The sequence below is a fragment of the Rhyacophila brunnea genome, unplaced genomic scaffold (genome assembly GCF_057557595.1).
Source record: "Rhyacophila brunnea isolate RB1 unplaced genomic scaffold, BYU_Rbru_1.0 scaffold_23, whole genome shotgun sequence".
NCBI lineage: Eukaryota > Metazoa > Arthropoda > Insecta > Trichoptera > Rhyacophilidae > Rhyacophila > Rhyacophila brunnea.
In genome coordinates, this window is record NW_028232893.1 from 29355614 (window position 1) to 29379115 (window position 23502).

The 23502-nt window shown below is 41.4% G+C and overlaps 1 protein-coding gene and 1 pseudogene across 1 annotated transcript in view; both read left to right on the plus strand.

Moving 5' to 3' along the window:
* Positions 1 to 23502, plus strand: part of LOC147069814 (uncharacterized) — a 570178-nt gene that overhangs the window by 248264 nt on the left and 298412 nt on the right. The gene's annotated exons all lie outside the window — the stretch shown is intronic.
* Positions 20674 to 21543, plus strand: LOC147069822 (ribonuclease P protein subunit p29-like; annotated as a pseudogene).

The following is a 23502-nucleotide window of genomic DNA, read 5'->3' on the forward strand; positions in this document are numbered from 1 at the left end:
AAGTACCCTCCTGGGTCATCCGGACATCCTGGGTGTTGATCGGTCTAGGTTGAGTGGCAAGGGATCTGTAATCATATAGAAAAGTACAAGAAGAAAAGAGTATACAAAAAGAGAAGAATATAGGAAAAAAGGATATTTATTTAGGGGAGGGGGGCATTTGTAGAAGTATCCTTCTTGGTCGGTCAAATTGATAGTGAGCGTGTATGTCGTAATGTAATAAGTCTTTAATTGTCGTGTTGGGATGGTTGTTGATGGAGCTGTAGAATTGCTTCGTGAGCTTGAGGATGTGGGTTTGGAGGGTTTCCAAGTTAAGATCGCTGTGGAGTGTGGTGTTCCTGACAAACCAGGGAGCATTGGTGATTGCTCTGAGAGTTTTGTTCTGTACGATTTGTAGTCTGTTGATGAATTTTAAGCCGGCAAATGCCCAGACGGGGCACGCGTAGGTCATAATGGGGCGAATGATAGCTGTGTATAATAGCAACTTGCTGCGATAGGCAAGTTTGCTCCTATGTCCTATCATGGGTTTGAGCTTAGCTAAAACTATGTCGGCTTGGCGTCTTTTATCGCTAATGTGTTTTGAAAAGTTGAGTGCTGTGTCTAGCGTTAGACCAAGATATTTGACCGTATTGGTCCAAGGGATTTTAGTTTTGTGCATTACCAGGTGTGGAAATTTGCGCTTGCGTTTCGGAGGTGGTTTCCTAAAGCTGCGCTTGAAGCAAATGGCGTTACTCTTGTCTGCGTTTATTTTTATGCGCCATTTATCGCACCAGGCGGAGACCTGGTCGGCCGATTTTTGGACTAATTCTGTAGCTCTGTCTTGATTCAACGATCTAGAGAGGATCGCTGTATCGTCTGCATATTGTGCTATTATGCATGAAGCTAATGCGGTGTCTGATGGGATCGGAATGTCTCTTGTATAGAGATTATACAGAGACGGAGCGAGAACGGAGCCTTGTGGGACTCCGGCGCTTGCGGGTCTGATTGAGAATCTTTCTCCGAACAGTTTGACTGCGAAGTGTCTGTCGGTGATGAACGAGTGCAGGATTTGAATAATTGGCTGATCGATTTCGGCCTCTGAGAGTTTAACAATGAGGCCTTCGATCCAAACTTTATCGAAGGCCTTAGCAATATCTAAGAACAAGCCAACTGTAGATTTATGGTGATTGAAACCGTCTGTTATGTATTCTGTTACGCGCAGCAGTTGATGGTTCGTGGCGTGACCGGCTCTGAACCCATGCTGAACGTCTGGTATGAGTTTCTTCTCATGGATAATGATTTGAAGTCTGGCATTTATGAGTCTTTCTAAGAGTTTGCTCATCGTAGGGAGGAGGCTGATTGGCCGGTGACTTTCGGGGAGAGTGTGATCCTTGCCCGGTTTTGGCAGGAGGATGATGTCAGCAAGTTTCCAGGCATCTGGAAAGTATTGCAGCTCTAGACAGGCATTGAAGATCCCTGTTAAGGCAAGGATGCCTTTTTCTGGTAAATTCTTGAGGGAGAGGTTGCTCACTCCGTCGTTGCCTGGCGCTGAACGATTTTTAAGTCGTGAGATTAAATATTCAACTTCCTGAGTGGAGGTTGGCGTGATCGGAGGTGGTGGAGGATCTATTCTATCGTGTATGATTGCGCTGGCCCTGTCTTCAATTGATTTTAGGTGTCTTCTGGTGGACCTTTTAGATGTGTCTATTTCGTTGGGTCTAAATTGATTTTGGAGGCTGTCCGCAAATACCTAGAGTTTTTCTCCAGTCGTGAAGACCATTTTATTATGGGCTTTCAGAGGAGTGATAGGACATTTTTTTATCCTCAAGGCTTTAGAGAGTTTCCAGAAGGGGTCACTGCCCTTAAGTAACTCTGTGAGTTTGGAGTTCCAGGTCTCACTAGCGTGTGTGGCGTTTAGTTTGCGAACCTCCTTCCTTAGTTTCTTAAACTTGAGGAAAGAGGGCTGGTCCCCCAGGATTTGGGAGATTTTCCTGGCGCGGTTTCTCGCCGTGATTTTAAGTCTAGTGGATTTAGGCATATCCATTCTGTGGGTATCAGTCTGACTGATCAAAGTTGAAGCGGACTTGATCGCCTCGTTTATAGAGGCTGTCAGTTCCCCTATTGCGGAATCTATTTTAGGTGTTGACGAGAGATCTAATGGAATCGTGTGGTGTTCCTCCAGATGAATGGCAAAGTCCTCCCAGGATACTTTATATCTTTGGGAGTCTGGTGTCGTAACTAGTGGGTCCAATGCATCCCCGAGGAACATTAGGACCGGTTTATGATCGGAGTTTAGTTCATCTACCGTACGAATGATGGGGATGTAGTTGGTATTACGGATGATAGCGAAATCGAGAATACTAGGCATGCCTCTGTTTGGGAAGTAAGTGGGCGTCAGAGGTGCGACTATCACTGATTGGCTAGCTTGAATGAAATCGTATAACACTACTCCACGAGCCGTTGACTTACGGTTGTTCCAAGCGGAATGCTTGGCGTTGAAGTCTCCGGCAATGACTGTGGGAGTATTGTTGGTGTCCAATAAGTTATCAAAATCTGACCTGGTGGGTTTCTGTTTCGGAGGACAGTAGATAGCTGTGAATTTAACTAAGCCGTAATTCTTAGTGGTTACTAATATCGAGGTAGATTCTATAGCCGGACGTGTGACGCGCGCGGGTGGCTGAGAGTGTATTGAACAGTGCTCGATATGTGATTTTACGATGATGGCTGTTCCGCCACCTTTAGTGAGTCTGTCGGTTCTGTGGATAGTGTAGTTCGGTATATTAATATGGTGCGAGGGTTTGAGCCATGTTTCATTGACAAGAAGTATGTCAATGTCGTGCTCACGCAGGAAGTGTCGGACTTCGTGTTTGTCTTTGAGGAGTGAACCTCGAGTATTCCAGATCGCGGTCTGAAGTGATGTTGGTTTTATTTTACCGGCCATAGAGGGTTGGGCATATTAGCTCTAGCGAGGAGTTGATTTCCTCCGACAGGGCCTTCAACCTTTGGGACAGCATCAAAATATGCTGTACCTGTGGATGTTCCTGCGGGAGGGTGATGAAGGTGGAGGTGGAAGTGGATGGATGGGTTACGGGGGCTTTGGTGGTGGTGGATGGGATGTCCTGGGTTCGGGGGGCGCTGTTCATCTGAGAGGCCGCCCGCGTGGCCCAGGTGTTTGGGCGTTGGGCTGGCAGGCTCATCAGTGGTTGCGGGGGCAGGCGTCTGGCAAATCCTTGATTGCCGGGTCTTCTTGGGCAGCCCTTGAAGTTCGCAGGGTGCGGTTCTTGGCAGTTTGCACATGTCGCGGGGCCCATCTCCCTCGTGTGAGCGCAGGAGGAGGAGATGTGCTGTTCTCCGCATTTAACGCATCTGGGGGGGGCGAAGCAATTCATGGCCGAGTGGTTGTATCCTTGGCATGTATGGCATTGCCCGGCGGAGGTTTTTCGTCTCAGTGGCTCGGCCTGGATGCGGAGTTGCCAGATCGCGGTTAGGTTGTAGACTTCCTTTCCACGCTCTGTCTTCTCGACATCTAATAGGACCAGGGGCATGGGGGACCTGTTTGGTCCTTTTTTCATCATCTGGACTTTGAGGACTGGGTAGTCAAGGACTTGCGTAAGTTCCTCTAGGATCTCTTCCTCGGTGAATTTTGGGTCCAACCCTCTGAGGACGATTTTGTAGGGTTTTTGAGCCTGGAGATCGTATGTGTTGTACGAGATCTTTTCTGATTGGAGGTGGTCTTGGGCTTTTCTGTAGGTATCCATTGACGGGAGGGTGACTTTGATTCCTTTTAGGGTGTCAACAGCATCGGCTATTGGCTTGCCTATGCGGAACATGTATGTTTGGAATTTCCGGTAGGTGGCTTTGTCATGGAGGACAATGGGCGGGATTTTGATCGTCTTGTTGACAGGTGCTGACGAGATCGTGGTTGGGACGGGGGTTTTTGGGCTTGAATTTGTGCTTGATGAAGCGCTGGAGGGAAGTGATGGTGAGATAGGTGGTGGATCAGTTGTGGTCTTCTTCGTGGGGGGAGTCACTTGGTTTTCGGGGCCTTGGGGCGAGGGCGAGCTGATTGAGGAGCTCGAGGCGTTTCTCCTGATTTCGTTGTGCTCCATTCTTTTGCGCGCTTTTTTCCCGAGAGGTATGGGGGTGGAGTGGTTGAGCGGGGAAGTTGTTTCGTCCTCAATGATTGTTTTCAATCCTTTGGAAGTCTGTTCGCTTATGTTTTTGCGGATCTCCTTCATGAGGGGGGAGGTTGTGGAATTGGAGGTGTTAGTAAGGTTGTCCTCGTCTTCTGAGTCCAAGTTGTGGATTTCATCTGGGGTGATGGTAGCTTGGGAGTCAGGGAGCTGAAGGGGGGGGGCGGGTTGCTTATTTCGGGAGGTGCTCCTGGTCTGGCGTCCTGTAGTCGGTGTACCTGGGGGAGAAGTGGAGATGTCAGCGGGTGCGCGTTGTTTAATGAAAGTTTGTAGTTGGTCCATGAGTTCTGCTTCGGCCGGTGGAACTTGAACATTCACAAGGAAGGCCAGTAGTTGAGTGATCAACGAGGGTTGGGTTGTTGAATTTTGGTTTTTCTTTTTGGCGGGAGCCATTTTAAATAGATGTGAGAGATAGAAGTTAGCGGTTGAGAAAAGATAGAGGGTTTATAAGTTATTATTTATTTATTTATTATTGCGCAATCTACTTTGTGCAATATTGTAAAAATAAAAATAAAATAAAATAGAAATTAGGGATAATAAAAATTAAAGGAAATAAAGAATTAAAGAGTAAAAAAAAAAAAATTTAAAAATTAAAAAATTAAAAAGTTAAAAAAATTAAAATTGCGCAATCCAAATTTGTGCAATGTTGTAGTAAGTAAAATTGTTGATAAACGGCGCGAAAAAATGAGTTTAAAGTTATTGCACAGTGTTAATGCGCGGTAGGTAGGGGGGTCTGAGTAGGTAGGGGGGTCGGAGTAGGTAGGGGGGTCGGAGTAGGTAAGGGGGAGGATTGCGCAATTCAATTTGTGCAATATTGCAGGGGTTTAAGATTATTGTTTGGCGCGAAAGTTAATCAAAAAATTTTAAAAATTTAAAAATATTGCGCAATGTTAATGCGCGGTAGGTAGGTGGGGAGGGTTAGTATTGCGCAATCCAAGTTTGCGCAATATGTAGAGAACAATTATTATTAAAACGGCGCGAAAGTTAATTTTAAAAAAAGAAAAATATTGCGCAATGTTGTTGCACGGTGGGTAGGGGGGTCGGGGTAGGTAGGGGGGGAGGGTTGGATGGGTTGTTGGTAGGTGTGATAGAAGTTTTAGGTATTAGTTTAGGGGCTGGAAAAGGGGCTGAGAAAGGGTCTCGTCGGCGAGCTGAGGTTTTCGGAATTTTATCGGTATAAGGGTACGCGGCGTGAAAAAGGGTCAGACGGACCGAGCGAATCTATTGTTACAAAAGCAGGTAGGTGAAGCCTCTGTGCTTTTTGCAAGTTTGAAAGAATTTAAAATTTATAGGTATTTAATTTATTCTATGCGAGTTGATGAGTTTATAGTAAAAATGTACGGACAAGAGTGAAATTTAAATGAATAGGATAAACAGAGTGAGAGATAGCTTAGCTGTAGCCTCGGCTCCTGAGGCGCGGTGATCCGGTGGTCTCCCTGGGGCACTGTTACTGGTTGGACCGAGCTGAACGGGGCCGCCGTCGATTTATGCGATCCGGGACAGCGACAACTCTGGTGAGATGAAGGTATACTCGGATCGCACACGACAAAAACACAGAACTGCCCGGAACTGACAGCGTTGCACTCCACGGATACACTCGAAACACAACACTTTGGAGCACACGAAAGCAGTGGCTCGCGGCTAAGCACTTCACTGGGAGGTGGATAGTAGGTAGGTATTTGTGATTGGGTGGGCGGGTAGGCGAGAGAGGCGCAATTCAGGTCTGGACACGATTGACGGATCGATTCTCCACTATGAAGGCCCGGGCGAAGATTCTAGGTTGGTCGGCTGTCGGCGATTATCTTTAAAAAGACTGTTCAGCGGCAGGTAGATGTCTGCTAGAAATCCTCAGGCTGGCGATGATAGCGGCGAGTCGATGGTATCTGGAATCCGGTGCGATAACAGTACTGAATAATCTTTGCAGAATTAATTCAATAGTGAAGGCTGAGATCGGAGCGGTTGCAAAGAGGTGTTGTCGGTACGTGTGTCAGACGAGAAGTGGGATCTAATATTATTATTATTGGTGTATAGCTTTTTACATTTGGATGGAGCTCCGGGGCTGGGCCCCCTATCTCCTTCATCTCTTGGTCGTTGATATGAAAGCTTTGGCTGTTAGTAGTATTAATTAACAAGTGGAAGAACAGATGTACATGATGATAACAAAAATATTATCTTCCTCCGATGTCCGATTGTATCACCCGAGCAGTATTTTATCTTTTATACATTATATCCCCCTAAAAAGTCAGGGGAGGAAAGTTCCTTCCGTCCGCGCAATAGCGACGGGCGGCAGGTTGCCCTTCATCTTTTTTTTATCCTCGGGGAGGGGTCGAACATCAGTAATTGTCTTTTTAAAGGTTGGTTTTTAAACAGAGGTTTAAGTCGCTCGGGCTGAGGGAGTCTGTGGTAGGGATGTGAGGGGAACTATGGTGGCTTGTCGTCAAGGATCGCCCTCGGTCTCCTATAGACGTTATCTGTGTCGCTTTTTTCGTAGGTTGATAGGTTTAGGATGGTCGGGTTAGGGTGGCCTGTCAAGGATTTGTAAAAATTTTCTGACAATTTCATGACGTGGTCGTGGATGGATTCTAAGTTGAGATCTCTGTGCAGCGTAGAACCGCGCACGAACCAGGGTGCGTTTGTGATTCTACGCAGTGTTTTGTTTTGTATTATCTGTAGAGTTTTCAGGTGTTTTGGGTTTGAATATGCCCAGATGGGGCATGCGTATGTCATTATGGGTCTAGTGATTGCAGTGTATAGCAAAAGTTTTGCTCGCGTAGACAGTCTACTTTTGTTACCCATCATGGGTTGAAGTCGTGAGTTTATTACCTTGGCTTGGCGTTTTTTGATATTAATGTGTGGGTTAAAAGTGAGTCTTTTGTCGATGGTGAGGCCTAAATATTTAACTGATTTGTCCCAAGGGATGGGGTGTGAATTCATTACAATTTTTTTAACGTTATGTGAGTGTCTTCTGTTTACGCGTTTGGAAAATATGACGGCTGAGCTTTTTGATGGGTTGATTTGAATACGCCATTTGTCGCACCAATTGGAAATTTGGTTTGCCGAGGTCTGGACTAATTTGGTGGCGTGATTGAGGTTGTGCGATCTTGCTATGATAGCTGTATCATCCGCGTATTGTGCTAAGATGGTAGAGCTACCGGTGTTGTCTATGGGAATCGTTATGTCCCGCGTGTACAGGTTGTACAGGGTGGGACCTAGCACGGATCCTTGTGGGACTCCGGCTGTGGGTGTTTTTGTTGTGGATCTGATACCGTTTAATTTAACATTGAAAGTTCTATTCCGAAGAAAAGAGCTTATCATGTTGATCATTGCTTTATTGAGTCCTGATTCTGATAATTTAACAATGAGACCTTTGATCCAGACCTTGTCAAAGGCTTTTGCGATGTCTAAAAAGAGTCCTGTTGTGAAGACTTTTTTGTTGTAGGATTTGGTTATGTATTCTATAACCCTAAGTAATTGATGGTTGGTTGAATGCCTTGCTCTGAATCCGTGTTGGATGTCCGGGATGAGGCTTAATTCATCGATCATGATTTGAAGTCTGGATTTTATGACTCTTTCAAAGATTTTACTGAGTACAGGCAGTAGGCTGATAGGTCTGTGATTTTCTGGTTTGGTTAGATCTTTGCCGGGTTTCGGGATCAGTACAATGTCCGCTGCTTTCCAGGCTGCTGGAAAGTATTGGAGTTCTAAGCATGCGTTGATTATCTGCGTTAGGATTTCGAATCCTCTGTCTGGGAGGTTCTTGACGGCTTGGTTTGATAGTCCGTCATTACCAGGGGCTTTGCGGTTGTTAAGCCGCTTGATAAAGTGTTCGATTTCATCAATCGTGGTCGGCTTTAGAGGATTTTCTGGAGGGTCTGACCTCTCTTTGTAAATAGCCCTGGCTTTCCTAGTGACAAGCCGTACGTGTTCTGCTAGTTCCTTGTTGGACCTATCGTATGTGTTCGGAGAGAATTGTTTAGCTATGCTCAAGGCGAATGCTTCGGCTTTGTCTAAGGATGAATACACGGGGCCATTCGGCCCTTGAAGGTGGGTTATTTTTGGTTTATCTTGTCTTAAAGTTTTTGTTAGGGACCAGTATGAAGGACTGCCCTTGATTAATCTACTGATTTTATCGTGCCATTTATTGCTATGAAATTCAGCGAGTTCGTTTCTGACTTCGTCGTGTAACCTATTGTATTTGGTTTTGGAGGTGCGGAGCTTGAGATCCTGCCACTCCTTTCTGGCTATGTTTTTCTCTCTAATTTTATCTTTAATGTGATGTGGGATGTCTGGGCGGTGTGTTGAATTTGATTGGTTAACTGTGGTGGCTGAGTTTACGGCTTCAAGGATTTCGCCCGTGAATGTCGCGACTGCTGAATCTATGCATTCTTCAGTGTTAAGAAGGGTTGGTTGGGTGAGCTTTTCCTCTAAAGCTTTTTGAAAGTCCACCCATGAGATTTGGGAAGAGGTATATCTATTAAGAGCTAAGACCGCATCTGATGGGTCACCTAGATGGATTAATACCGGCTTGTGATCTGAGTTAAGTTCGCTTACTACCCTTGTTTCGTGTATGAACTCTGTTTGTATAAGAATAGCAAAATCTAAGAGTGACGGTTTGTGGCTATTATTGGTGGGGTAGTAAGTTGGTTCTGAGGGTGCAGCTATGCTGGCATTTTTATCGCAGATGAATTTGTGTAGTAGTCTCCCTCTGGTGTTCGGTACGCGGCTGTGCCATTCAGGGTGTTTGGCATTAAAGTCGCCCGCGATAAATGTTGAGGGGGTTTTAGCGTCCAGGAGGCTGTTGAAATCTGTGTAAGATATTAGGTTGCGGTTTGCAGATGAGTACGGAGGTACATATACTGCGGTGAATTTAACGGGACCAGAGGTGCGTGTTGAGACTACTACGGAACATGATTCTAAGATTGACTGTGAAGGGGGCACGGGCACCGCACAGTGATCTATATGAGTTTTTATGAAGATGGCGGTACCGCCGCCTTTATTGTTGAGTCTGTCTGATCGGTGAGTTGTGTAATTCGGGAAGTTGATACGGGAGGTGGGTTTGAGGTGGGTTTCGTTGACAAGGAAAATATCGATGTCATGTAGGGTAAGGAAATTTAAGATTTCCCCCTTATCTTTGATCATCGTGCCGTATGCGTTCCAGATGGCCGTCTGTAAGGAAACCGGTTGGGTCTTAGTAGCCATTTTGAACAACTTTTGTGGCTTGAGCTAGCATTGCTGTCGCCTCCAACATAGTTTTTTGCATTTGGGAGATAGCGCGAGCTAGGTTGTTGAAATCTGGGTGGGAGTTGGATGGTGTGGAGTGGGTATTGGGGGATTGGTTGGGTTGAGCGACTAACCTGTTGTTGTTGTGGTTGCTGGAGGTGTGAGTCGAGGTCTTGTTGAAGTACGACTCATTGTCTAGGGCATCGGGTAGATCCGGTTGTTGGTTGGAGCGGGCGTCCTTGTAGGGGCTGGGCTGTCGGGGTTGCCAGCGCTGGTGTTGTTGTTGCCACTGCCATGAGGGGGTTGGCCAGGACTGTCTGTGTGAACTATTGCTTCGTTGCTGACGTTGATGTGGGAAGCTGGGGCATCCACGGAAGTTGGCGGGGTGAGGTCCTGAGCAGTTTGCACAGGTGGCTGGGCCCATTTGGGGGGTGTGGGTGCATTCATGAGTGAAGTGGGATTGTCCACATTTCACGCATTTCGGGGGGGCACGGCAGTTGTTGCTGGAGTGGGCGAAGCCTTGGCATCGGTGGCATTGTCCTGTTGTTTGTTTTTTTTTGAGGGACTCAATTTGGATTCTCATGTAGTATAGGTTTTCAAGGCTGTAGATGTCTTTGGCGGCGTCGGTTTTTTCGAGGTCAATCAGAACCAGAGAAAGAGGCTCCCGACTGGGGCCGCGCCTCATTCTCTGGACTGATATCACCGGGAAGTCCAGTCTGATTAGTTCCTCTTTGATATCTTCTTCGTCGAAATCGGGAGTGAGGCCGCGGATTACTACTTTGTATGTCTTGTTTTCGTGCATCGTGAAAGAATGGAAAGGGATGCTTCGGTCTTCAAGGAAGGCAACTGACTTCCGGTAGGAGGTAGAATCAGTATGATCGATTTTGATTCCTTCCTTGGTGTTGGTGGCGATGCCGGGTTGGATGCCGGCTAGAGTCATGTCCTTGATAAGGGTGCGGTAATCGGCTTTTGAATGAAGAATGATGGGGGGGATCCTGGTTTTCTGGCTGGTGGTGTCCTTGTTCGGGTTTGTGGGTTTTTGTTGTCGCTGGTTTGGTTGTGTTTCATCGGAGGCTGTCCTTTTGCGGGTCGGATTTGGGGTGGAAGGGGTGGGGAATTTTGGCGAATTTTCGGTACATCTTTTTTTTTTGTGATCGTGGTGTATGAGGAGGAAGAGGCGTCAGAGTCGACGTTTTCTGTAGGGCGGTTTTGAGATGCGGAGGTTATGGTCATGGAGTTTGTGAGGGATTCTTCAGATTCGGGTTTCTTGTGCACTTTTGCAGTTTTGGTGAATCTGGGGCGTTTGATCTTGAAGCTGACGGAGTTCGGTTGGGATGAAGGAATCTTCTGGTATGTGGATGGGGGGTTCAGGATTCTGCATGTCGTAAGTATGGTGAGAATGGTTCTGAGCGTGGTCTGGATGTCTTTTGGCTCCTTATTTGTAATTAGTTCTGTTATTTTTTTAAAGGTGGTTCCCAGTTCATCGTTGGCTTGTGGTGGCTGGTGGATGCTGGAAGCGGACGATGGGGTTGTTTCCATTAGGGAGATGATATCTGGTTCAATTTCTTGTAGAATTTTCTCCATTTTGTGTTGTTGTAGCGGTTTGTGGGTGAATCTTGAGAGTAAAGAAAAAAAAAATTTTTTTTTTTTTGGAGATCAGGTGTTGGTCTACTATGTGCTGTGGTGGTTTTGCAGAGAAGTTTCCAGTCAATCGGCCGTCGAATCTATCTTAAGAAAGACTGATTCTGTCGGAATAGGTCAGTTGGGTGTCAACTGGGTGTGCGGTGGTGGCGGTGGAGCTGATTCAAAAGGTGGCGGAATGAATCGGCAAAGGTGGCGGAATCGTTTCAACGAATGTTGTAGGGTCGTATTGAAATCGAATCGGCGAAGGTGGCGGAGTAAGGTGGCGAAATATAGCGGTATAGAATAGTGGCGGATTCGTACCGAAGTTAGTACTAGTATCGGGACGTGTAAGTGTGACTGTTCGCGGCGGGTACCAGTCGTGGAATGGGATCTAATAGGTTGAGCAAGTGGCTTATATCCATTATCGCGTGATGTTTTTTGATTTCACGAATCACGAGGACCACCCTGGCGCAGGCGCGTCGAAATTTGGACGTTGCCGACAAGCGCGGCAAAATTTATTATTTTTGAATCCTTATATTTAGTCTTAAAATTATCTCTTTCATCCATCATCATTTTTACTTTTTAAAGTAAATTAAATTTATCTTAATTACACCTCCGCCCAATATGCGATTTTCACACACCGGACGAAGGCCTTTACCTATGAATAAAAAATACTTACGTGGTTGAGCAAGGAATCAGATTAGATGTTTTATGAAGCCGTTTCTAGAGGTCAGGGTTACGTTTCGACTTATAGCTACTAAATGATTATTTTACACCGGGAGAAGCCCGCCTGTAACAGGGGTGTATCAAAATGCATCACAGAATTGGATAAAAATTACAATGAAATAGTTATTAAAAATAATTTAACACTGCAAAATTATTCAAAGAAATTGTTTTCTTACACTGATGATGATAAATATGAATACAGCTCTAAACTGACGACGGATATGAAGGATTATGGGAATCTTCTGAGCGTAAAGATGGATGGAATCCATTTTGAGGAACGTTCTGGCGGTGATGAAGCCGGGATAGTTTCTGAAACAGATTTAGTCACAGAAAATCATGGGAAATTTGTTCTTTCCACTGCAGATTGCAAGAGGAATAATTTACAGAATATGTTTATTCTCGTAGACATGAACAATAAAGAGAAGTAATTTCTTTTTTTTTTATTATTTATATCTATAGATTCAATTCAATTCAATTCATTTATTTTTTAACATATTGTGGACATTACAAATTATAAGTTTAAGACGTTCACAACATGACATTTAGAAACAAAGATATATAAATATAACAGTATTACATAAAAAAAGAGATATATCAGTAGATGAATTAGATAGGTACAAGGAAGTACACCGGATGAGCTAAGCAGACCCTATTTTAAGATTTTATAAAACAACATCCACCTAAACTCATTCTCACGTAGGTGGAATATATCAACACCCGAAGCAATTTCGTTGAACATAGTTATCACTCTCCCAATTGGCATTACCAGTGGCAGGTTGGTTCTGCACCTTGGGAGAATAAACAAATGGTGGTCTCTATTTCTAAGATAGTTATCAGGGACACACAGGTCAACACTGCCCAGAATGGCAGAGTTCTCATTTATACCTTGTATAAGTCGAAAAAAATATGTAGCTAAATAAAGATTTCTTCTAAATTGCAGACTGCAGTATGTAAGCATGCCTAAGAGAAAGTCAGTTGGATAAAGCCACGGATAGTATCCATACAACCTCAAGTAAAGGAGTCTCAAGAATTTCTTCTGTACCCTCTCCACCATAAGGCCATACTTCAACTGGTGCGGTGCCCAAACAATAGACCCACTCTCAAGTCTGCTTCGAACTAAAGAATTAAATAAAAGTTTTAATACCGTAACATTTGAAAAGACCCGGGAAGTACGCATGACGAAGCCCAACATTTTAAGCGCTTTGTTACAAATGGTAACTATATGGCTAATAAATGTCAGTTTACTCTCAAACGTAATGCCAAGATCCCTTACAGATGATATTCGTGACAGAACTCTGCCATGCATCGAGTATTGGAAAAACAACACTTTTGAGGCTCTGGTAAACGATAAAAGATTGCATTTATCAATATTGAATTCTAGTTTGTTACGCCTGCCCCAATTTAATACATTATCTATATCAAGTTGGAGCTGACGACAATCGTCCAAGGTGACAACTTCCAAAAAGAGTTTCAAGTCATCAGCGAACAACAAAAACATAGCATTTTTTATTACCAATGCTATGTCATTTATAAAAATCATGAACAGCAACGGCCCTAAGTTTGAGCCCTGGGGGACACCAGAAAATGTGTAAAAGGTCTGTGACTGATAAAGGCCGTACGATACGTATTGTTGACGGTTCCTAAAATAACTCCCGAATAGTTTCAAAAATCGATCCGACAATCCAATAAGTTGGAGTTTTTCCATCAGGATGTCATGATCGACCTTGTCAAATGCTTTCGAGAAGTCATTGTAAGAACAGTCAACCTGGTGGCCTCTATCCAGTGCCGATGACACATAATCGGTAAATACCATCAGGTTAGTTTCCGTTGATCGGCCTGCTCTAAATCCATGCTGTTCATTTATTATGAATGACTCAATTTTTGGATAAATCATGTTGTGCATAATCATCTCAAAAACTTTTGCTGGTGCAGAGAGAACAGCTACCGGCCTGTAATTCTCCACTGATGACTCTGTACCACTCTTATGGATTGGAGTAACCTTCGACATCTTCCACGTTTCCGGGAAGATACCTGTCTCCATTGCGAGATTAAATATATATGAAAGCGGGCCTTTAACGAAGTCAATACAACCCTTTAAAAAAAAATGTAGGAACATAATCAGGTCCCAAAGAGCGAGTATTCTTCAGTTTTTTAATAAACTGAAGTACATAGCCCTCATTAATTGAAAAAATATCGACGGATTGGGCACCACATGACGGTTTTCCTGACGTTGAGGCAACATCCAGATTTGGAATACTACTTGCGTAGACAGACTTGAAATGACCAGCAAATGCTTCTGCCACTCCATGTCCGGTCACCTCTTCGCCCTTCCAACTCATCCTATCAGTAAACCCACCATCTCTTCTTAACGATTTTACGTAATTCCAAAACAATTTAGGATTTTCGCGAATGGAATCTCCTACCGTTTCCATATATGTTCGATAGGCCCGTCGAACAGCTTGTCTCACTTTCGAACGATAGATGCTAAACATGATATAGTCAGTCTGATCATGCCCAGCCTTCCATACTGTATGATAGTTATGCTTGACCTTAATGTCCCCAATAATCTCCCGAGAAAACCACCTCGGGTATCGCCTTCCACCACGACATGGCGACTTCCTCGAAAAACATTGATCAAAAATATTATACACAATATTGTAAAAACATTGTACCGCCTCATTCACATCACAAATTTCGAGCAACTCACTCCAGTCCACTTCACTCATCAATGAGTAAAGTAGCTTGAAGTTTCCGCCTTCAAACCTCCACCCGCCGAATTGGTTGGTTTTGTAAGAGGGAATTGGAGTCTGAAGCGGACGAGTCGACCGAAACCTGAGCAGAAAAACTAAAGTTGGATGATACACATCTTCGCGTACAAGAGGAGATATGCATCGTGAAAGCGATAAGTCGATATTGCTAAATACCCTATCCAAAAGTCCATTGCTCATAGGATATCGTGTGTTGCTGCCAAAAGATGGTAAGTCGATAATTTAGGTATTTAGAATTAACAACGTGTCTATATATAAATATATTTTATCCAACCATCTCCGATCCGAATAGGATCATTAGGACCTCCACAGAGTGGAGGTTTGTATTAACAGATTTTCGTTTTCACGAGAAATGGATGTCAGCCACTTGTTCAACCTTTTAGGTCCATACTCTGACTCATACACAAATTGAAAAACAATATGTGTACTTGCCATACCCAGGATTCGAACCTGGGACACACGACGCTATAGGCCAACGCTTAAGCCGCGGGGCCATCGTGGGTCTACAAATATTATAAATATATATGTTAGAAAAAAAATCGAAGTCATCCGATTTATAGAACATGCACATAAAGCACAAATAAATAATTAGTATTATGCCTGATTTAGAAGGAATGTCAAATTTAAAATTGCAGTTACCAACTTTTGGCAGTGTTAAAACTGTTAATTAACAAGCCCTTTCTATGCAGTTAATTACACTTCTCTTTTCAAATGAGGAAGGCCTGTGGTGTACGGATCTATCATTTACGTGATTTGATGCTTTTTATAATAAAAATATGTCTAAAACGATCAGGAGTAATGTTAGAATTACTTAATACAGTGGAACCTCGATTTACCATTCTCGCATAAATCGTTTTCCCGCATGGATCGTTCATTTTTGAAAGTCCCGTCAAATACCCATTAAACAATGTTAAATAATCATGCATTAACCATTCCCGCCCCGATTTATCATTTTCCTCGATAAATCGTCTAAATATTATGGTCCCGCCAAAAGTATTATCCCGATTGACCGTTTTTGTTTAATATTTTTCATTTCGCTTTCGTAGAATTGTTTATGATACATACAGACCTTCCAGTCGCGTCGCCGCGGCGACGGTTGAATTGTTACTTGTTACTGAATAATTATTGATAACTGTGCCTGGGAGACATAAATGATTGGGAAGGTATTATAGGTTGAAGGTTTGTAACAATATTGGCACAAACAGATACTGTATCTACTAAGCTGCTATTTTAATTAATAGTACGAGATCCATCTACACTCGATATCCGAATTTAGTTGAACACAGCTATTGCCCTCCACATTAAGGGCCCACGTGCGCCGCGTAGGTCAAAATGGAGATTTTATGGTATTATCAGAACATGATCCTGGACATTCCTGAAACGTTGTAGATAATCTATTTATATAAATTTGAAGCCTTATTATCCTTTATATTTATTTTAAACATTTGATGACTGCATAAAGTACTATTTTTATTACATAAAATAGAATTCTTTTAAACCTCTCGATCTAATGTTTTAGAATATAGTCATATTTCAGTACATCCATGTGCAGTGGTGTTAAGATTTTTTACATTTATTAATTTTTAAACGCATTTATAAAACCATTAGTAAAATTAATGTTAACATTATATAGAGAAATATTTACGATAAAAAATTATATTTTATAATCTCTGTGATCCCAAATTTGACAAGAATTAGGCATTTTATTATTCAAAAAATGGGCACGATTAACTTCAAATTCCCATTTGAAGATAATTCTAAAGATACTGATTATAAGCTATGTCTTTGACCATTCAAATGTGATAAACATCGTACGAGTAATGATTGTTTTATAATAATTATTGACCTAAGAATAAGGTAGTATTTTTTTGAAATACGCCATTTCTAATGGCATTTCCCAGTGGTTAAGCTACAACACACGTCCGTAGCCATACATTGACAAATGATAAAAGAAGTAGGGTGTAAGATCATGTTAATGCGAGTGTTTTTTTTTAAAGGTTAGTTTAACATCTTGGGAGAACAAACAACCGATTGTCTCGGTTTCTTTGATAAAACATGCTTGTGTAATAATTTTGTTACAGTGACCCAACATGTCTATTGAAGAGGGAACACGTCCTCTTCGAGTTGACATGGAATTCCGACCGACGGTCCCTCTAAATCAATCCAGACTTCAATGACATCACAGTCAATCCGTACTCGCTGGAGATCACCTACGATTCGAAACAGCTGTTTCATTACTCTATCGAACAGCTTATTGGAGACCAACTGGACGAGGCGAAACTTGCAGAGTTGGATCTCTTGAAAAAAGCAAGTCAACATAATATAATATTACCTCATTCAATGCAAAAAAACAATGATTTAGTCTTTGATGGTAATTCATGATAATTTATAAAATGTCTATCATTAGGTAAATTCACCAATCACCACATAGCTGGATATCGTGAAATTTATAAAGATCCAAAGACTCAGCTGGGTAGGACATATGGTAATGATCGTCGATAAAGCCAGAGGGACAACGGCGCGCCAGTTTTGGCTCCCGTGGCTGGACGGAGTAGAAAAGGATCTCCACTCTCGGTGTATCCAACTGGCATTGCAGGACACGAGAGATATGGTGGAAAACATTGTTGAAGGCGACCAGAGCCCACACTGGGTTATAGCGCCATTAATAATACTAATTCACCGTATATAAAAATTATTTTAAGACACGTGTTTTACTCACATGGTGAACTTTATTAAGTATGAGTATGGAAATTTACATTTTAAGTTTGTGTAGTGTTATATTTATTGTCAATTTCATTCAGGAAATTCAGTCAGGATAGTCTCCTTCTGCATATGCATCTGGTGTTCTCTATCTTATCTTGCATTATGAGCTGGAGTAAATCAACTTCTCATTGCGCAAAATATGACCGAAGTGTGCAACATTTCTACGCCTGATGGTAGAACTTACTACATTAGCGTGAATTTCGATAGTTTCAACAGAAAACTAGAGATAATTGGGGAAAGCGATGCATATTATGGATGTAAATACAGTCCACGATAACAATAATCACATTTGCAGTATCAGAATAGCAGTAGAAAAATTCGCACTGCGCGTGTTCAAGATTAAATTGTTCCTATATCTATAGCTCATCTTAAAACCTCTTCATTAATAATATGGCGAGATTTCTACCTACTGACAATCAATTATTGTTTTCTAGGTAGCCCAGTCGAGGAAAGAATTACGTAACCGAAAACTATTCCGCACCTTCCCCGTTCCACCAAAAGAGGTCCTGAAGTGTCTGTACATGTTCGAAATAATATCTGCGGACTCCTTCGAATACGACAATCTATACGTGGAATACACCGTCGAACTTCCTTATGGATTCACCTCTCCAGATGCATTGAAAGGTGTTACGCAGATTTCGACTACTCGCGGCCATGATAAGACTGCGCATTTCAACCATCTGTTTGAGCTGTGTGTTTATTATCAGACTGATATAGTTGGCGATGATAATGGTAGGTATTGATCGATGGTAAATACTATAAACAAATATGGTAAATTACGATTTGCCCTCCAAATCAAGGCATATGAGTGGAGTGGAGCTTAATATATACATCTATTGTGAGGAATAATAATTCGCCATTTGCTTTCCCGTTCACCCTTGTTCTGGATCAAACACACATTGAAAAAGAAAACATGCGAATTTTTTTGCTTCACTGCTTCATAGGTGAGCGTTTTATTACTACTCCACTGCATGTATGGTATGTAGGTATACGTATTTTATTATAATATTAACCTTTTCTATGCCTCACGATATTACTATGGCAGTATCTGACAGGAAGCAGATTTTTAACGTCATGTTGAATATAGAGCGAAACTCTTACTACAATCGTTGTAATACCGATAATTGGTGGGTTAGTATTTCATAATTATTCAAACAGATGTCAATGTGTGTTTAATTTTTTAGATTATGCAAATCAATCGATAGTGGCTAGTAATTTGAGTTTAAAGTCGGGGGAGATATCTCGCGTAATTTGTATGTGCTGCCTGTCCGCATGGCCTCATAAAGTGAGATAACTCGCTGAAAGCATAGAACCGGTTGTACCCAATATAGGGTTAGATTGCTCGATGACTTCCAGGTTCGAATAAATTCTCATTTGGTTTTCAGTCAATATCTGTGTTTCCATCTTCCATCTTTCCATCAGTAAATGGCTGGCTACCAGTCCCCATAAATAGTTTGATAAATTATATATACACACTTTGGAGGTACATTATATATTATCCAGGTGACCACTGCAAAGAGTGCATACCTGTGTGCCATATGTTGCCGTAAATTAGACACATTTTATCATGTCCCCCCTACCTCTTTATTACCAATCGTTAATGTCGCATATTTTGATAATTCAAATTTTTTTTATATGCATACTAGTATCGCTGTGGTCTTATGATACAGTTATTATCTCTATGTCTCTGTTTAACCAATAAACTGTCTGAAGACAACTTAATAGTGAATGTACTTTTAGATGCCTTGCCCCGGGAGCCCGCCATATATTTTGAAGTTTTGTCATGTGACACATGGGGTAGACATCGTACTGAGGGGTACTGCCATAAGCAGCTGCCGATGATGTGGCCGGGACGACTCGAGACAACTTTGCAGTGCGTCAGGCCCCAAGGCGGCAATCAGAAAATTTGGGAAATGAATAGATTTTTTTGTTGGAGGGCGACACCTACTCAATGATATCACCTGGATAGGAACACCGTCCGCCTTCGAGGTAATTATGTAATACCCACCCAAGTAATAAATTATAGCTATTTGAAAAACAATAACAAGGTTGGAAGACTACGCTGATTAGGTCATGTACACCTTATGAGTAAGCAATGAAGCAGTCAAGAAAGTAATGTCTAGCAATATTGTAGGAGGTAGGGCCCACCGATTATATGAAATATTTATATGGTTATATTGTTACTGGCCCTCTGTTGACATTGGAGGGAGACACCATGTGATGTCCATATATTCTCACTGAGGAGTGGACATAATACAAGAAGATGAAGAAAAAACACCAAATCATGTTGTATTTTTGATTCTAGGGAAACAAATTAATCAAACTCGGTGTCAAGTGCATATCGACTGGACAATTGAAGATAGGAATTACCGCCCTTTTACAGAGTCAGAAGTTTATGGCCAAGAAACAAGGAAATCTGGGAGACCAATCGAACGACCCGATTGAACACCTCAGCGCCGATTCACTCTTCAAAAGTGTCAACACAGTACTGAGGGCATATAAGCACGCTAGAGAAAAACTCATTTCTTGCCAGGAAGCCGGAGGAGATGGTTAGAGTCAACCAATTCTCAACTCCCTGTTTGTGTATTGAAAGTCATCTGTCAATTAATTCCTATGGATCAGTGTAATTGCCGCCTCGTGCGTATGTAGTGCACAGGTCAGAAGGGAGAGTCAAGGAATAGATATTATGTAAAAGGGGAGAGATTTATAATTCCACAGATCGCCGCTAAGATGTCTGCAGCCAATAATATAATGGTAAGGCGGGTAACAATAATTGCAACTGAAAGTATGGGAGCTATTATAGTAAGCCTTCATCCATCAATGGATTAGCCACAGCTGAAGATGATCAACATGATCGGGTGGGCTTTTAAAATACATAAGTACAAACAAATCCCCTACCTATAAGTAACAGAATGTGCTAAGTAAATGGAGCGCCCTTGGAGACAGCATATTCCATTATACATAATATTATATTTAGGTTTTTCTCTGGTTAAATACTGGGACTCTGGACCATATCAAAGAGGTTGGGTAAGTGAAGCTACAATATTAATGACAAAATATTGTCTCAAAGCCAATCTCTGCTCAAAGCCGAACCCTAAAGTGCATTAATGTTATAATATGTATCGTTGATAGGTAGGTATCATGTTTTTCTTTCATCTTCTCGTTTGTACTGTATATTGATTATTTATCTATTCTGTGTCCTTATGTCCACTCGTGTGAACGTACATAGTATTTTTAAATTTAATAAATTTTGATTTTCTTGTTATTTTTATTTATTCAAATATTTTTTTCTGGCCCTATTTCACGGAGTTTTAAAAAAATTATTACTATGATTCCTTTTACTGGCAATAAAATTAACCATTAGTCTATTGATAACCTCAAAATTATGACAGTTGACAGGTCAAGTATACAAACGTCAAATCAGCGTGCCAATTTTATTAGTGAACTATTATAATAGTATATTGATAAAATTATATAATTTATCTATATATTTTTACACTATCATCGTTTATCATGGATGAGAATATTACAAAATCCAATTTCGACCAGTTAAAACTATTTTTAAAGGAAAACATCGATGGCGGTGGTGTGTCGCGACTTGAAGAAGATTTAAAGAAAGCTATGACTTTGGCAAGGCGTAAAACTAAGAAAAAGGCCACAAAAAAAACAGAAAGATCAAATTTATCACACGAAAAGAGAAAAAAGCTTTGGGTCTCTTTCATTTACCCAAGAAAGGGATGAAGTACGACGACGTCTTGCCTATGAATCAAATGTGAAAAGACTACATGCGCCACCAATTAGACTTGAACAATCAATCAGTCCCGAAAGTGGAAGATAAGGCTTGGGAGTCGTTTTCGCAAGCCATTTTCAAATCCGACTTCCACGGTGCTTTGTTTTCAGTGACAAAATCGAAATGCCCATCTTTAGTTGGCATTGTTGGAATCTGCATAATTGAAACTAAGAACACTTTTAAATTGTTATCCAAAGACAATGTTGTAAGAACTATCCCCAAAGAAGAGTCAGCGTTTACGATACACATGGATGACTGGCAATTTACTGTCTATGGAAAATATATCAAGAGGCGGCCAGCTGAAAAGTCTGTAAAAATACAGAAATCGTTCTTGTTGCCAGATTTATAGTTTTTTAATAACTTTTTTAATCAAATTCATTCTGAAGAATATGAATTATTGATGAACGACCCCGGGCCATGTAGCCTCTTGTCACATTGAGAGTATCAGCCACATATGCGTCAAGAGTCACAAACTGGCCTACCAGATTCTGGTATCCTAGAAAGCCGATAAATACCATCCACAGAGTGTATACGGCAAAGCTACGGGACGCTGACATGACCTGAGAAGACTGGCAAGCGACAAGGATTGTTGAAGGTTCCAAGTAATATCCATGTGCTCCGACTTAGGAACAAACATGGACTCGTATGTCCAACATCTATTAGAATACTTTCTACACTAGTGGTTAACAAATTTTTTAGACATACTTAGGACTTACTTTCAAAGAAAATCAAGACTTGTGATCGATAGTCTTTAAGTTTTAATTTATTGAGAGAATAACCATTTTAATTCTTAGTAATTGAGGTGTTGAGGATGAAGCTAATTAATACAATTGCACTGGTAAATTCTATATTCAACTATTTTTAATATTCTGTAAATGAAACCTCATTTTCTAATTATTATAAGCGGTGTTGGATCCTAGCATGGTTCCCATGGAAACAGTTGTTTACCTTTTTTGTTTTAGATTTACAAATGACCACATGATAAGCCAATATATTATACCATGTCAGTATACTGTAGGAGTACCAAAATTCAAATTGTAATAGTGATTGTTGATAGATGGAAATTATAATAAAAGTACTTTTTCCCCATCTTTTGTAGAAGAATTTTATTACTTAACTACAATCATTGCCGACTCAAGAGAAAGCCGAAACATTCACGACTGGTCCTACCTTTTCCGCCCCTCCTACCTCCCGTTGTCTTTGGATGACCTGTCATTGTTCTATAGAGTCCTCATACGGACGCGTTTGTCGTGTTCACATGTCGAAGTATTCTTAGTTTCAGATTATTTATATTTATACTTAAATGAGTTACATGATAAATAATACACTAGCATTAACACACCTTCTACAAATGTAATGCATAGATCAATGCTACATATTTTTTGGATATCGATATTACCAACGGTTTTTGTGTGAAGGACTAGTCAGACTTTGACAGCTCATGAATAAAAGGAATGTATAGTAAGGTAAATGTACCAGTAGTTGACCTTTTTTCAATAAAATGCCCAAAATAAGAAACGTAGACACGGGATTGCTCTAAATTGTAAAGTTAAGACAATTGAAGCCATCTGTGGTCAGATTGAGGAAGTAACACGTCACCATATGTCATAGGAGCGTCATAGCAGGTATTTGAAAACAACACATCACGCCGTAAGCATTTTATTTTTAATTTCTTAAGTAAATTGTTAAGGATATCAGTGGATGTAAACATATGGCAATTTAATGTTTTTGACTTCATAATATCAAGTTAATGCATTACGGGCAGTCATAATATTGAATTATCGATATCATTTGTAATTTTTAAGTTATATTTACAAGGAAGCAAGTTTGTGGGGGGGTCAACTACTCAAACTTTTTTTAATACTTTTTCAGTAGTTGACCAGGGTGGTCAACTATTAGATAAATTAAATAAAATTATTTCACTTAGTTTTGAACAATTTTTACGTTCATAAGTATGGAACGATGATTATTTATTAATTAGAAGTGTCTAGGGTGGTTCTGTCCAGTAGATGACCTAGGCGTCAACTTTTATTTTTTCAGCAACGGGTTTGTGTATTTTTTCTTCGGAAAACAAAAATTTCTTGAATTATAGCCCTGAATATATAGCAACTGAATGAAGCAGGCCAACAATAGCCGACAAGTTACGAGAAAAAGCGACGCGATAAAAAAAATGCAGGGCATCATGGAGGATTTACTTTGGTCATTATAACGTACTCATATAATTAATAATGTTAACGTTAGTTTTGCCGCAAATTGTTTATCAGCCTACCTCACCATACTTTTTTATATAACCTGCCTGCTTCACCATACTTCAATATAACCTGCCGCACCTAGGGGAGCAGGGTCTTATGGTCTTAGCCAAAAAAGGAATCGAGACAGTGTACCAGCAGGTAAATGCCGACGATAAAGAATGCATAACCGTCATAGTAACAGGGAGTGTCGG